A 16914-nucleotide genomic window follows, 5' to 3' on the forward strand; every position below is an offset into this window, starting at 1 on the left:
ATTGCATTAAATGAATTCAGGCATTAGCCTTATAGTTTCACAAAAACCAAGGTCCCACAAGTATCACAGAATTACAGAATGACCAGGGTTGGAAGGGACCTCAAGGATCATGAATCTCCAACCCCCCTGCCACATGCAGGGCCACCAACCTCCACATTCAATACTAGGCTGCCCAGGGCCCCATCCAACCTGGCCTTGAACACCTCCAGGGACGGGGCATCCACAACCTCTCTGGGCAGCCTGTTCCAGCACCTCACCACTCTCACAGTAAAGATCTTTCCCCTGACATCCAACCTAAATCTTCCCTCACTAAGTACTACAAAAATACTTGGGCTTTCAATAGTTTTCTGTATAAACCATAGTTAATTTGATGATGTTTTCTGAGTAGTAACTGACAGCAAGAAGAGATGTATGGTGCTGAGAAACACTGAAATATCAGCTTTTCTAATACCTTACAGAAACATGCTGTAAATGATAAAGCTTAGATAACTGCTAGGGTGGGGAAGAGGTGGCAGAGATTAGTAAATTATCCCTGGCAAGGCCATTAGGAGACTTGGAACAGCTCCCAAAAAACTCCAGAATCTTCATCTCCCACTCAAATCACAGATGTCAAAATAATGTTACAGAACAGCAACCATTTATAACTTGCTGATACTGAGGGATGAGCTTACACATCTACAGACAATTTGGAAATGTCCAAACAATGTGGAAAGAAAGCCAAAGTCAGATTCCTAGCATTTTATTTATTTTGTGATGGAATTTGTACTGTAAATTACTGGAAAAAAAAAATCAAATAGCATGCAACTGGAAACCTATGGAAAGGCTACAGTTATAGCCCCCAATAGCAGGGGGTTGGAACTAGAAAGTCCCTTCCAACCTAAACCATTCTATGATTCTGTGATCCAACAAACAAACGAGCAAACAAAACAGGAGAAGCATTCACTCACTGATTTCGTAAAATCAAGAAAATGAGATTACAAAAACATAGTGCTTCACTGCATCTCTACTAGTGCAACTGTAAGCTGCTATTTGAGAGCAATATTGGTAAGAGCATGTCTTCCTCTCTTCATCTTCTGTTTCTCCCCGAGGCAAAGCTTCTGTACCCTGGAGTAAGATGTGAATGCGATTTATTAACTGTAGAGTGACGCCTTCAGTTGCAGGAAGACAGGACCAAGGTGAATCCTATGCCTGCAATAATAACTATTTAAGATCCTTAATCCTCTAACCAAATTGCATCGACACATCGAACAATCGTGCAGCAAGATACTTTGCATAAGGTATCATTCTTCATGTGTATGGATCCAAATAACCAAAGCAGTCAGGACTCAATTGGGAATGAAAAGAAGATGTGGCTAGCCCTCACCTCTCCTGATTTCCTGAGAGTCTACGAAATTCATAAGAATCATCAGATCTGCAGGAAATTTCTTCCTGTTGAGCATTTTCTGAAGTAGGTATGTTTTTTTCCTCAAGCCACAAAGGTATTTTAGCACCCTGAAAATTTATATGAATTTTGCCTGCTCAGCATTACCTTGAGATAAGGAATTACTGGGATCTTAAAGATCCCAAATTGATTTCATTGTTGAAAGAGCCCCTCATCGTGCAGACTTCATGTACCTTGCCTGGTTACCTTCTGGCTGAATACAGATCTCTCTTTATACAGGAAACTTGAGACTCCATGGCACCGTTCCAGAGGCTAAACAAAAAGAGGTTGTAAACTTGAACCAATCTGCCTCCCTACCACTAGCTACAGAGTACAATTTTCTGAAATGAAATCTCCTTATCCCCCTGCCTCACAAGGAAATACAACACAATCGGAAGAGCTCTGGGTCTGTCAACTACCAGGAACCAAAACCAAGCTGTCCTTATTTCTTGCCTTTTGTCAACAAGGTTGTCTTTAAAAAGTCTGTAATAGAGCCAGTCAAATTGAAACACTCAAATTGAAAGCACCACTACAAGCAGTCATGGGGAATGGATGAATCTGAGGAGAAAAAGAAGATGAGAAAAAAAATTGTACAAAATAAACTTCCACATTTCCTAGCAAAGCTTTCTTCTCAAAGCAGAAGGAAAAAAAGAGGGAGAACATGGAAAATTTTAACTGCAACAAATCGCCATCTCTTTCAATATAGTGTCTTAGAGTAATTGATTATAAGCTAGGGCTGACCAAGTAATGCATACACAAGAAATTCTCATTCATAATTTTCCAACACTAGAGTGATGGATCAAAAACATGCAAACAAAAGCACATCAGCCAGCCAACCCCCCAACACACACCTTCCCTTTGAAATTCAGGCCTGAGCAGTTTGAATGCACTTGAACAGAGCTTGATATAGCTACCTGTGCTTATCCATTTCAAACTAGTACCCTAAGGTCAGTTATGCCATTATCCAAAATTTCAGACTGTTTCAGAACCCTGTTGGACTCCATTCTGTTTATATAAAAATTAGCAAGTGTGGTTTTAGCTCTTCTGATGCTTGATGCTCTCAGTGTGAAATGCAGCTGTCTCTCCAGCTGTGCATGGGCACTGTGGTATTATATTTCTTTCCAGATGAGAGGTAGGGACTGATTTTTAAAGAAGTGAGGCTGGGTACCCATGATATCTGCTGGCACTAGGCAGATTCACTCTGGAAATGAGGCTACTGAGGGTGAATCAGGGAGCAACAGAACTGGATTCTCTTATTTTAACTGTACTTCTGTCAGCAGCATTAATAGAATAAATGGTAAACATTAGACAATTCTTCTAGAACAAGTCAGTTCAGCTGAGCACAATTACAGCACACATGCTGCAATTTAGGTTTTTCACAAATGGTTGTCACTTATTTCTAGCCGTCCTATGTAACTGCAATTCACTGCAAGCTTCGTAGAATTGGGCCAAAATCACGGCAGAAAAAAATCCCTAACAAAACACATGTACAGCTTTGCCAAAACAAACAAAGCTCCACCAAATCCCATCAAGCCCAAGGCATCCCCCCCAGCCATAATGTTTCTTTTCCTTTTTTCTCCCCCTCAGTATCTTTCTTTGTTCTTAAACATCTATAACTGTCAAAGGGATACTATCAATCTAAAAGAATGCGTTCATCGTGTTTTCCTGTAAAAAGCCTTACATATTCAGTGGAGTTTTTTTGAGTCTATGCCCAGATACCTACATAACAAAATATGAGAGAAAAATTATAGGTACGCGGTGTGCCAAGAAACTCAGCACAGCATGGCTTGCCCAGACTTTTTGAAAGAAAGCATGCATACTGTGTCACTATTATGATTTAAAATAGCTGGGCCTCCGAAGTCTATACCATACCACTATGCTACAAGGTGCCTGCAGATGCCTGTAGCAGCAAGCCAACCATTTAGCTTAAGGACTGTGATGAAAGCCCGACTTTGATTTCTGTTCAATGTGTGCATCTCACAGCCTCACTTTGGTACAAAATAAGTCTATGATGAAATGAAAGAAAGCTTAAAATGAGGGTGGAAATAACCTGAGTATTTTACAATAATCCTCATTGTTATTCATATGAACTGCAACTTCTTAGTTTCAAAGGAGAGGGGGATTTTCAGGGGAAAAGCAGAAGAAATTGGGGCTTAGCATTGTAAAAAGCACTTTTTGTTTTCCTTTTGCATTTAAGTTTAAAATGTGGGTCAGAAAAGGTTACAATTTTCTGAGCTCAATGCTCACACATTGTCCTGACAAACAGGGTCCTCTCTCACTCTTCTATCATTATGCTCTACCTTCTGCATCACCAAGAATCAGGACAACATTCAGGTAGCTTCTGGTGTGCTATGACACTTCATCAGATAATTTTTTTTTTAAACTGAAAAGAATTTATTATTATTATTACTTTTACAATTCTCCCCAGATGCAGTGGGATGTAGGATCTAGGTTAAAAAGCAAGGTTCAAGACAATGTATGTTCATAAGTTTCACAAAATTCAGTACAAATACTCCTTCTACTGAGTCTGGTTCCCTGGAAGAGGACTGAAAAGATCTTCTGAAGACATTTGAACAATGGGTGCAGATTTTATTAAGTGAATGGCAAGGATGATCTCTGTCCCTAACTCCCAGAGCCTCATACAAGGGAGAGCTATTCTAGCAGCAAGAGGAGAACACATAAATGATTGAGGAAGGAGGGATGGCCCTCACTCCATGAATTATTGCCCAATAATTGCCATTTCAGCTCAGCTAATAAAATTTCAGCCTACTGGAACCTCATCCCTGACATCTTCCTTACTACATCTCCAGGCTGACAGTCAAAAGTAACAAAACAAACAGCAACTAGGAAGAACTAGAAAAACAAGGAGAATTCCTTGCTAGTGACAAAAGTAGCATCTTGAGGATTGGCAGTAGTAGGTTATCAGCAACATGAGGCAGTAAGCCATACTGAACTTCTGTGTTTTTTCTCCATTACTCCACTTATTCTTTTCTAAGGATTGAGCACCCCCTTGATAGCAGAATGAAACATCCCACACAGTTCTGTTGTGAAGAGTCTGACTTAAATGAAGCCGTATGGACAAGATACTCCTGAAGAGGAAAAGAGCACTGGAGCTAACAAGCAAGTCTCTGCCCTTATCTTCAGATGACCTTCAATTTGCGCTTGCTTTCTCAGATCATTTCAAAAAAAGATAAGCTGTTTCTTAAACTGATGCATACTACATTCCTCTTTAAAGGATTCCTAAATGTTTTGCTAATCACAACACTGGAACTGTTCCTACACTTTTCCACCAGTGGCCTAAACAGAAGGTGCTCCTAAGTGTGAACAGTATGGACCTTACACTCTACAGATGTCAAAGAAAACCCTGAAGAAATCTTTTTGAACCATTAGGAAGACATCAAAATTACTCAGATCACTCCCTTTTATTGTGAATTAATGACAGACTTATAAGAAGTTCCTACCAAAAATAATCTAAGTGCAAACTTACAGTGCTTTTTCAAAGATTTTCATCTGAACATTAACTTCTTTTAGAAGACAATGCTCAAGCCAACACACAAGACTTCTGAAATAATACTGTACAGGCAGCAATTGCATTTTTCTGAACTTATATTTAATACAGTTTACTTCCAATAATATATTGCAATTTGGCTTCCTTTCTTTCCTTGTTGGAATTATATGGCAAAAATGGATGAATCCACGACAAAAATGGATGAATTTATGTTTTCTAAAATTACTAACTGTTTTTAGAGTACTGCTAGCTATTTATCTTGCATAAAAAGGGCTCTCTGGATCTACAACTAGTCACAACCAAAAGCCTACTGCAAAACAAACCAATAAAGTTCTGACACAATGATCTACACCTCAGCCACAGCTGACTTCTCACTGAGAGTGTACGTCAAGTACACAGAAAACAAAATGAAGGTGACCTTGTTTGCAGGATTCACTGCTCATCTGATTCTCAAGTGTAGCATCATTAACCGGTCCTCTTCCTCCCCTTTCTCTATGCAGAGGAAATTAGTCTACTATCTCTTTTAAGTGCTGCCATGAGATTCAGTAATTCCTCATCGTTGAGGTTTGGGGGAGTTGGATTCAAGGCCAGCTTTGTCAGCCACTATCCGAAGCAGCCTATGAACGATCTATTCATTCTGACTATCGTGTCAAGTTGGCTACAATCAAAAGCATGCTGCAAAGATAGCTGAACAGTTGCTGTTCAAGCTATACCCTGGAACATCTGGACCCTTTTAAAGTATCATGCCCAAGCTAATAAGCCATTGCTTGGATGCAGTGTCACCCAAATGCTCCTAGATGGGTCTCTGGGCCCTGGGCCAGCATGCCTGCAGTGCACTGCATTAGATGGATATATATGGATAGCACTATAGTAAAATCACTGATCCTTTGCTTTGGTGAATAGACACAGTGTTCCTCTCCGGTCACTTCTGCTGAGACTATTTGGCAACATCTCTGTGAGACCGATTATTTCACCTCAAAGCTTGGCCAAATCTCCCTAATGCAATATGAGGCAAACACAGAAGTAGATGATCCATAATTGTGACTGTCAGTTTCCTTTTATGAAGTAATAATAAAAAAAAAAATTCTTGACCATATTCCTTTCTAAGATGTTTTCCTGTAAAACTACGCAGTTGAAACTCTCTAGAATTTAGTAGTAGTGGAATAAAGGCTTCCTTTGTGCTATGGTCCTTGATGACCATAGCACACAGTCATAGATACTGATGGCACAACTGGAATGGTTCCAGAAAACTTCAGCTATGATGAAGCAAAGAGCCTATCTCCACTCAGGCTAACATTTTCAATACGCTTTACTTCTGGGTTATTGTTTTTTTGGAGGAAGGTTGACTGCTGCTTTTGGCAGGACTATTGCACATGATTATCAAGCCAGGTCACACATCTTTGCTGCTGATATTGACTAGAATGGCAAAACTAAGACTCATATACCCAACCACAGCAGGACATAGCAGCTCTGACACTTAAAGATCAAGAAGTGTCAAAGAATCTGCACAAAACTCAAGTGAAGAGCAGGAAAATCACATACAAGTGGTGTCTCCATCATAACATGATTAAATGTAAAAAGGACAGCCCTAGCAGGGCAAAGAACCAACCCACACTCAGATTGATAGACATGTATAAACACACACATGTATGAAAAAAATAACTTTAGTTGTCACTTTTTTTTTTTCTAAGTAGAGTTTTAGTGCAATTATAAGTCTCCAAACTGAAAATGTGCACAGACAAAGTAATTATTCACTCTTTTTCTAGGCTTGGGCAAAGGGCAGTATTTATTAGGTGTAGTGTCTGACAAAGCCTTTAGTGCTGTTAATCATGCAGCTTCCTAGATATTTTAAGGCTACTGGGACTTCACCAGGTAAAGAAGCACATGATGCTGAGAACCACCTTCTTCTACCTGTCTAACGGAAACCAAGTGTTGATTTAAGTAAAGTCATCTGTTTAAAAGAGAGAAGGGAAGGAAACTGAAATAGACCCCAGATTAAAAGATGTTGCAGAAGATTCAAGGGTAAGCAGAGCTGAATTCAAGAATTTCAAAACAGAAACTTGGGTGAATATTTGAACTCACTGGAATATTTCCCTCTGCTTGACTGTGTAAATATAGCATTTAACATAATTCGTTTAGTTTTAAATATGACAAGCATGTGCATAGAACAGTTTCTCTGTCACACAAACACATTCGCTTCTCTTTACCCCTAGGTTCCTGGACTAGGAAACGATGTTAGGAGATTAATTTCTAGATGATTTAAAATCTATTGCCTGAAATAGTCCCTGTAAATTTATATTGGTTGAGTTAATCTGGTTTATGTTTTTATGCATGTTGTTCTCAAGTATTAGATGGTTTTAATATGAACGAACTGTGATTACGTTGAAAACCACACCAGCCAATATCCAAAACTAGAGGGGCATTTAAACACAATAACAAAGAGGAATGCTGATTTGTGGTTGAAGTCTCAGACACTGTTTAAATTAAATTCCTGTCTGTGCCACAGATGCCACTGTGTTTTCTTGAGCAAGTTGCTTCCTGTACCTTAGCCGCAAAGGAGGGAAACAGTGTTTTCTTTTTCCCTTCCATCCTCTATTTTGTATATTTAGCCTGTCACAGCAGGAGCTCTTATGCTGCGATGAACATAAAGAAGGCACCACATCCAAGGCCCATACTACAGGGAGGTACCTCTTCAGACCAACACGTCCATGCCATACAAGGGCAGGTTGGGCTGCTTGGCTGCCCGTGGGAACTGACCAGGCGTAGATCAGTTAACTGGGGCTAGAAAGAGAATCTATGACAGTTTCAAACAGCCCATCTCAAACTGCTGAAGCAGTGGGATGTTTCAAAGAAGTATAAAAAAAAACTGTAATAGCATTTGTCCTGAACTATTAGAGAAGTAAGACCAAACGTGATTTTCTTACAGAAAGGAACTGTGGTTTTGTATCAGCTTGAGAGAGTAAGGTGCAGAAGCAGAGAAAGATTTGAGAAAATTATATTATTATTAATTTATATTATTATATTTCCATCTTTGTTGATAAGCTCTAGGAAGGATATACATCAATATAGGTGTGATTATATTCTACTTTTTACTGATTACTTTTCTTCTTATCTCCCTTCTGACTCCTGATGCTCTAAATAGGAGTCAGTGATTTCTCTTGCATCTCATACAATCTAAGCAGCACAGGATCATTTGAGTTTAGCAATGATTATTTTGAAGGACTGAGGGCAGGTAAGGTGACATGAGGTGTGTCTCTGTAGCAGAGGAAGTAAATCTATCCATACTTTGAAGTTTTTCCAGTAGCTGAAAAGATTCCAGTCTGAACAGACTAAAATCTGAATAGAGTCCTTTCAACTCTATCCCCTTTACTCCCCCCAGTATTCAATGACAAACGAAAATAAAACATTTTAGCTCCACTGAAATCACCCTAATAACAGATCTTTGACAAGAAAAACAATTTCAACTTTGATGTAGTTAACTTCAGCAGCAGTTCCTCCTTCTGTATCAAACCCCAAATTTGCCATTTACACATTAGAACATTTTCTGTTGCTCATCTCCAACGCAAACGATCAACTTAAAAAAAACCAACAAAACACCACCATCTAAAACAGAGACGTCTTACAGTCATTTATTTCCTTTAAACTGGTAAGAACAACAAATGAAAGTCTTCTGTGCAGCACTTTGTGCACACTTGTTCATACTGAACCCTTTTCTGTGATTTGCCCCACAGGGTACTTACTCCTTACAGCCATTCCTCATTCTCTCTCAGCATATTCCCTGCGCATTTCTATTCCACTCCAAATGTAAACACTCTGCACAAGAATGATGGAGGCCAAGATTCAAATCTTGCTTGGGCTCAGCTTTGAAATGCCAGACAAAACGGGCTTGATGTGATTTAATAGAATGATTTTGTCTTCTTATTTGCAGGCCTTACATCCCCTTGTAGATCTACTCAAATATAAACCCAGACATCTGATCTAAAAGCGAGCAACTGATCTGAAGTTTGTTTAAAAGATTATCAACTGTTAATTCATTATTTCACTGCTCAATCTTTCCCACAAACTCCTAGATTGTATAGGACACATTGCACAGGAAGAGGACTAAAACTCCTTTAGGCTTTCTGCTCTTAATAGGCAAGTAGGTATTTACATAGATCACAAGCATGCCAGTGTGATGAATTCAAAAGTCATCAGTCAGACTCCAGATACAGAACAAATCCATGGGCATTTGGAAAAGTTTACCTTCTGCCTTTAGCATCATACTTCCCTAAAACTGTCTACATCCAGAAGCATTAGAGATTTGGGGTAAAATCAACAGCAACTCACTGATACAGAGTCTACTCTTTCACAGTATTTTACTTCTACTTTTTTCACTTTTAATACCACCTTTAGCATTTAAAGGAGTATCACAGATGACTGCATTTGATCAGATGAGCAGAGCTTATTATTATTATTGTGCCATTGCTTGTGAATTGTAGCACAGAAACCACTCAGTAGATGGAACTACCTTCAGTCACTATTCTCTAGGGTAAACAATATTTCTTGCTTCATTTTACAGAGTTGAGGGTGTATACACTGAATTCCTGCAAAAAAAAGTTAATGAGCTGTCACCCATTAGGCTGTAATACTGCTCACTGTCTGTGGCTGTCTTTATATCCAGATGCTACTTTTGGTGTTTTTTTTTTTTTTTTTAAATTTGTTTTCTAAATGTATAATCCCATTTCCTGTGATCCAAGGACTGACACCACAGAAACAGAGAACAAAACATCATGACTGCTCTGTAGGCCATATCCACAACTATATCAGAGCTATCCTATCTGTGTATAGCAACACAAGACAAAAGGGGCTATAATGACTAAAACTAAAGCTCACCCCCCCCCCCCCCCCCAAGTATCTTGTTTCCCAGTAGAAAGTTTGTATAAGTTTCTTATTAAAAATAGGGTTAAGGAAGTACATACACGTAAAATCATGATTCTTCTTGTTTACCAACTCACCACTGACTTCTATTCAAAGTGCTTGCTGGAGCTTACCTACAGGCATCCTATTTAATAATTCTCCAGTGAGCCCTCCTCCATGACTTTGCCCAATCTCTCTCTGTTTGGTTCTACTCTGGCTACCAAAACTTCTGTCAGTAGTGAATCATACAAGTAGTCATTTTTGGTTTTCATCTTTAGCACGTGTGTCTGAGACTTTTATTTCATTGTAGCACCAGTACTGGAAATCGAAATTTACGTGTTCTTCTTTGCTTACCCACTGAAATATTATCAGACTGGTGAGAGAGAAGCTAGTAAAATTTTAAGGGTGCCTAATGAGCTAGATTAATGAAGGATGGGCTTAGATGTAGTTCAGTTTATAGAAAATGGGCAATCTCTGTAAGAAAGTGGAGGACTGAAATTGCTTCCGTATGCCTGTGCTTCAGCATCTGGAAAAAGACTAGGGATTAAATTAATAGGAATGCTTAATCTTCCATATGCCTCTTAATATTATTCTGCATCCCCCAGGCTAGCAGTTCTGCAAGCACTGTATACAAGATAAGTGACTGCTTGGCTGTGGTTTTGACTTTTATTGATTTTGCGTATCTTTTAAAATTTCCATTCTAAAGCACAGTGTTCAGATTTGTTCCTAGTTATCAGAAAGGCCAATTCTCATGGGTCTATTGCAGAAGCTGCCAGTGTTCAATACCTGAACTGCCCAGAGCACATTCAGCATGTAAAGTGCTGAACGTATCCATGCCAGACCTGTTTATCACTCACTGTTCTTCCAATTTATCCCAGTTCACAGCACTGACCACAACGTCAGGAGATTATTGCTTTTCTTTTTTTTCTTTTTTTCCCAGCATCATCCCTCAATTACAAATAAAGCCAAAATATTACTTTCCATTGAAGTAAATGAGTTCACCATCAGTCAAGGTTTTTTTTTTTTCAGTTTTTGCCTTTCAAATGTGCACCAGTTCTTATGATCCATCAAGAAGCACAGTAACTGCTCCCATAGACTTCAGAATGGCATAAAAAAAAGTAGACAAAAATGGCACCGAAGGTGATGTTAGGTAAAGCAGTTACTTTGTGGAAAATTGGGAGATAAGCCACACGCTATGAATTCTTCTCAGTAAACAAGCTGTCAATATGAAAGCTGGCACTTGTGAACCCAGAAGAGATGGGTGAGATAATACTTTCCTAAGTAAAACATAAAATTATCTAACGTATGCTATTAGGATTGTAAATACAGAGAATAGAACATTCTTAAGCCACAAGAAAGGCCCACTGTAATGCGTCAGCCCGCAAAGCTGGCACAGAAAAGGACGTGGTTCTAGGACAAAATCTTGCAGCTACACGTTAGCATGTACTGACACCACAACAAGGAGCAGGAAAATGAAGCAAACAACCCCATTAAATTTTAACTTCTCTGCAGTCTATGTCTGCAAACCATAATTACCAGAGCTCAGATTCTAAAAAGATAGTGGGTCATATCCTTAGTGCTGGAATGGTAATGAGCAATTAATACCTCAGCGTTAAGATTCACTCAAGGAGTGAATACGCTTTCATTCTCGTTTGTATGGAAATGCACATCTCAAATCCATGCAAATGACCAATGCTTGCAGATTAGGCAGATTAGATATAAAGCCTTTTGCAATGGGGAACTATTAGTTGATTGCAGGAAAGAACCAGTGAAAATCTGTAGCAGGACTTTGATATGTCAGTGACTATTCTTCTCAGCTGGATCACAATTAACAGGACTTCAGCCAAAGCGATACAGCTATGGATAGAATCAAAGCTCTGGTGAAACAACTACAGGAAATAATTTAGCCAGAAAAAAAATGTTGCAACCTACAGGTTTCCAGCTCTTTATGAAAGCCACCTCGATAAAGCCTTGCACTTATCTATCCTTTAAAGTTCCATGCTCAGAACACACACCAAAAATTGCATCAAATACACATAATATAATTATGGTCCCAATTTATAGTGGGACCTATACATCTAACAATCAAAGACACCATAGATGGAAGAGAGAAAACCAAATTACTACAACCAGAACACCGAAGAATAGCACATACAAGAGAACTTCCTTTCAGACACTTTTGGTTTTGTAGAGTAGTTCAGATTTCAAGTAGGCAACTTAAGAAGCACCGTAGCATTTGTTCTATTTTAGGGTAGATGTTGCCACATAACAGATTTGTTTTTAGATTAATTCAATGGTGGTGCAAACTGCATTTGCAGGAAATCTGAAAAAGTGATATGATTCTTTGTCCAGTGATGCACTGCATGCTTGAATTTCTACATGCAGCTATTTGGATTGCTACTAGTAAGAGGACAAGTGTTTGTGCTTTCAAATGCAAGCATGCAAAATGTGCATATGCTTGCAACGAATATTATCCTGCTGCATTTTTGGGTTCGCAGTAAAAGGTGTTACGCATCTCACTACCACACACCATTTGTATAAACAGTAATTTCCATTTAAATCTCTACAACTTGAAATTTAGCAGTAGATACTGTCACTCCTAATGTTCCCTGTAATTGACAAATACTATTATGAGATGGTAATCACAGAATGGTTTGGGTTGGAAGGGACCTCTAAGACCATCTAGTTCCAATTCCCTGTTATAAGCGCCTGGCCTTGAATGCTTCCAAGAAACCACAGCCTTTCTGGGCAACCTGTTCCAGTGTCTCCCTCACAATAAAGAATTTCTAGAATATCTAGTCTAAATCTACTCTTTTCCAGTTTAAAACCATTTCCCCTTGTCCTGTCGCTACTTGCTGTTACAAAAGGTTCATGGCAACCTTGTTAATACTGATATTGACGCCGCACTTACTGTCAGGTACAAGAGTAGTTCTGACCATGTAGAAGGGAACACCTGGAGAATTGCTTTTGGATTCCTGTAACTATTCTTCAAAGGCAAATTTTAAAAAGCATCCAAATAACTGCAGAAGTTTAAGTGCCATTTTAAAACAACTCAGTGGAGAACAGAGCTCAACTTTTCCTGCTCAGAAATAGATGTTATCTGTTTTTTAAGTTCTGTTGGAAACCCAAAATGTGTTACTCCTGCTTCAGCAGGGCTTACTGACATCTGTGGGAGTCTGATATGTAGGCACAACACACCGTTAAGAGTCCAGAGACAACCAATTTTGCCCTCACTGTGTACTCTGGATGATTTTCTACTGTGCCCTTGTGTAAAACTGAATTACCCAAGGGCAAATAAGCACTAAGCCCATCTGATTATCTGCAAAGTGCAAGCTGGGTCTGATATATCCAAATTAATGGCCAGCAGAAGGAACAGATCATCCCAAATAGCATTAGAGTCAATACAAAATTAAAGCAGTGAAATGAAGAGATATGGCACACAGAAGTTCTTGAGTGCACTGAGGACTTTTTTTCTGGATCGAGCTGCTAGGCACACCCTGCATTAAACCACTGGCATGCAGCGGTCTCTGCATATGGATTAGCAGTGGTGTGCTCACACAGCTGCGCATATCTGGTAAACTGCTTTTGATTTTGATTTTGGTAGCAATCCAGCAGTGGCCAGGTTTCTTGAGGGTAGGCTGAACAGTCATTCACAGATGTTTCAGGATGGAAAAAAAAAAAAAAAAAAAAAAAAAAAGAAGGCTGGTCACCGCAAATAAAATGATTTGTTGCTGCTGTAATCCTGCTTGGCTACATTCTCTGAGGGACCAGATAAGCGTTATCTACATGCCTGGACATGGACAGTTGCTATGATAGCAGAGCTAGGAGCTCTGTCTGGGCACCGCACTGAGGCAGTTTGTGTCTTCTGGACCAAAGCTGGCTGCTGCCCAGACAGACTGAGGAGTGGGCAGAACCACCGCCTGCAACTGCCAGCACACAGCTCTGGCAATAAGCTTTTCAAAGAACACAGCACTTCACGCTTTTGCCTTTTTTAACTAACAGAAAACAGCAATGAAGTCTAAATATGCTGAGATTACAGACTGGATTTTGATTTTATTTATTTATTTATTTTTTTCCCTCCAATCAAGGCATATCATGTTGTACCCCTTCTAGTTACATTCATAACACCACCTTTGCAGCAGTTTGCCAAAACAAAACAAAAAAATCTACAGGAAGGAGTCTGCAAGTAGGTTCCTGCCACCTTGATTCATCCCCCTGGCATTTGTGTACTAGGAAACCATTGCAAAATACATATATTGTACAAGGCCAATGTTCCAGTTGGTGTACAAGATTAATAGATCCTACATACAACAGTATATTGAGAGGATACTTATTTTCCTCAGAGATTATATATATGCATATAAAAATATCCAATACTAGCGATACAGCTTCATGTTTCAGAGATTTAGAAAAAAGGAAATGGAATTGTTATTTTTGCTGAAAGTCTCCCTCCCTCCCTCAGATAAGCACAGCTCTAAATTTAAAAGAAGGCAAAACAATATATATATATTGCTGATTTCAATACATGGAAGTTCATATTTGTGCCATAAAGCATCATGATTCCTGTCAATTCACTTGTGTTTCAGCATTATATTTTGAAAGTTTCCCTTTCAAGTGTTGCCTCCTGCATACTGCCAGGCTTCGGAGCACATCTGTTTGTCTCACTATTACAAATAGAAAAGCTTTGCAAAAGTGACATGATGTCACAGAAACACAATTCCATGCTCCTGAAGGCAGAATTAGCTTTATTTGTAACAGCTCCTCGAGTCAAAATGCACCTCCACAAAAGCCTACAGGAATGGATTTCAAATGAAATTGAATTCTGCCTCTGTGATGTGCCCATAACAAACAGACCCTGTGCAGACAGTAGATGCACATAAGCAGAAACACTCAAATGGTTTAAAGACAGCACAGCATCACGTGGAAGCTTTCTGGAACAAACAATTTGTATTTGTGCACAACAATTGGAAATGGTTCACAGACAACGTTGTACTCTTGGCGAAGCTCAGAGGAAGAGGTAGGCACAGACCAGCCCTGCTGAAGGTTTAGGCTGATCCCAAAAGGACTCAGAGAGCTGCCGATGGCCATTGTACCACCCTGAGATACAGAAAGCTAATTTTAAAATGTCTGAGAAGTCACAATGGCAGTTAGATGTTGCCTACTCTATAGAAAATCTCTTTAAGAAGCCCAAAATTCAAAACTATTTCAAAACTAAAGGGAATGTAGCTAAACGTTTAAAATACATGGTCACCTTCAAAAACAGCTGATCTACATATCTTTTAGGCAGCACCTGGCTTGGGAAGGATTTAATTGTGTGATAAATCATCCCACGCACAGAATAGAGAAGGCCAGTCTTGGGAGATCAAAAATCGAGCTCTGGCCGCTGCCTGCAGCTGCAGTAAAAATGTGATTTCAGCAGTGCCAGTGTGCTGACATGCACACTGCTGTTTGTCGACTCCAACTGAAATTCTCTATTTTTAGCCTTTCAGCTACTTTCAGATAAAATTCCTGCAGATAGGACTAGCTGTATAGGTCAGATAACATACAACTCTGAAACCACAGATGACCTCATGCAACTACAAAGAAAGGTCTGTTACTTAAAACAAGGCTAAAATTTAACCCAGCTATACTAAAATTAAACAGGGAGCATTTTACAGTCCCATTACAAGGCATAAAACAACAGTCACCATAAATTCACAGTGCATTTACTTGTAAAAAGAGTAATTAATAACCCCAAGTAGATTATCTCTGAGGCAGCACAACACCAATGCTTTCTCACGCTCGCTGGAGATTTTACAAACACCACTGAGAATCTATTTTAGCTGTCATCTGAGAATTGTTTGTCCAAACTGAAAAGTCATTGTTCTTTGTCACAATCCACAAGACACATTTTGTCATGTCCCACACTTCTAGCTGACATTAAGGAGATAAAATGAATAAACATAACTTGAACTTTCTGGAATGAGCATCCATTTGTAAGGATGCTTACTGACCACAGACCCAAACAAGCAGTCCACGGCGATTTTTCTCTGTCCAAAATGCACTGTACTTTCCTGTTTTCTTCTCCACTCTTCATGTTTGTTTCCCTATATATCAAAAGGCACCTGTTTCCTTCAAAATGCCATTCATTTCTGACAGATAGAAACATATTCATGAGTGCTATCATTCAAGTCTATTTTACGTATTTAAAGATAAAAGTATATGGCAGAATGGATATATCTCACACTAGATACAATACAGATTGAGAGGATCAGTTTGTGCCCATTGCTCTGTTTCACTCATAACTCTCTTTTGGTTTGCAGAATATTTGCCTGATATTTATTCACAACAAACACATCATGAAGGTATCACAGACTGCCAGTCGTGGCAGAAAGCTTTTTTTCCCACAACAAACTTAAAAGAATTCTACTTTTCTTTATCGCAACATAGACAAGCCCACCACCCCAGTTTTCCTCTTTTCTACCTTAAAGCAATGACATTGTCTCTACCTGCCATCCAATCTTTCAAGCAGAGCCAGCATTGAAATAAGGGGTCACGTAGCACTTAACTGTTAATTTGCAATTACAGAATAAGTCTGATGTTTTCTGACTTCAAGTCACTTGAAAGGAGAAACTGTTTGTCACAGAGAATGAAAAGCAGGACAGAATGAGGTTTGCTCTCACACTCTCTAAGGAATTGTAGGTGGAGTTATATAAACAACAAAGCAACGATCAAAGGGAAATCTTGGGACTGTAATATACCGAAGTATTAAAAGAACAGAGTCTTTTATCTGTCGTAGAGGAAGGAAGTAGAGCATTGAGACATGTGTAATAAATACAATTAAAAAAATCAAAAAACCAAGCAAGTCCTCAAAGAGACCGAAATCAATTAAAGTCTGTTTGTTTGTTTTTTTCTTCTTCCCTTTTTTTTCCCCCCCTTAATCTGTTAAAAGAAGAAGAACGAACCAAAAATGCAATCTACAACAAAAATTACACTCCATCACCTGGAAGAACCAGCCATTCAACTCTATTTTAAGCCGAGCTTTTCCCCTCGTCCTGTGAAAAAAGCTCTGTTCAATCACAGACCACACGTTTGTTCACTGCCAGCCTCG

The 16914-nt window shown here is 39.1% G+C and overlaps 1 protein-coding gene across 1 annotated transcript in view; it reads right to left on the bottom strand.

Moving 5' to 3' along the window:
• The window catches only part of KCNQ1 (potassium voltage-gated channel subfamily Q member 1), a gene marked incomplete at both ends in the record, with an annotated part of 327746 nt that overhangs the window by 83321 nt on the left and 227511 nt on the right, over positions 1 to 16914 (bottom strand). The gene's annotated exons all lie outside the window — the stretch shown is intronic.

This window comes from Tetrao urogallus (assembly GCF_951394365.1).
Source record: "Tetrao urogallus genome assembly, chromosome: 6".
NCBI classification, from domain to species: Eukaryota; Metazoa; Chordata; class Aves; order Galliformes; family Phasianidae; genus Tetrao; species Tetrao urogallus.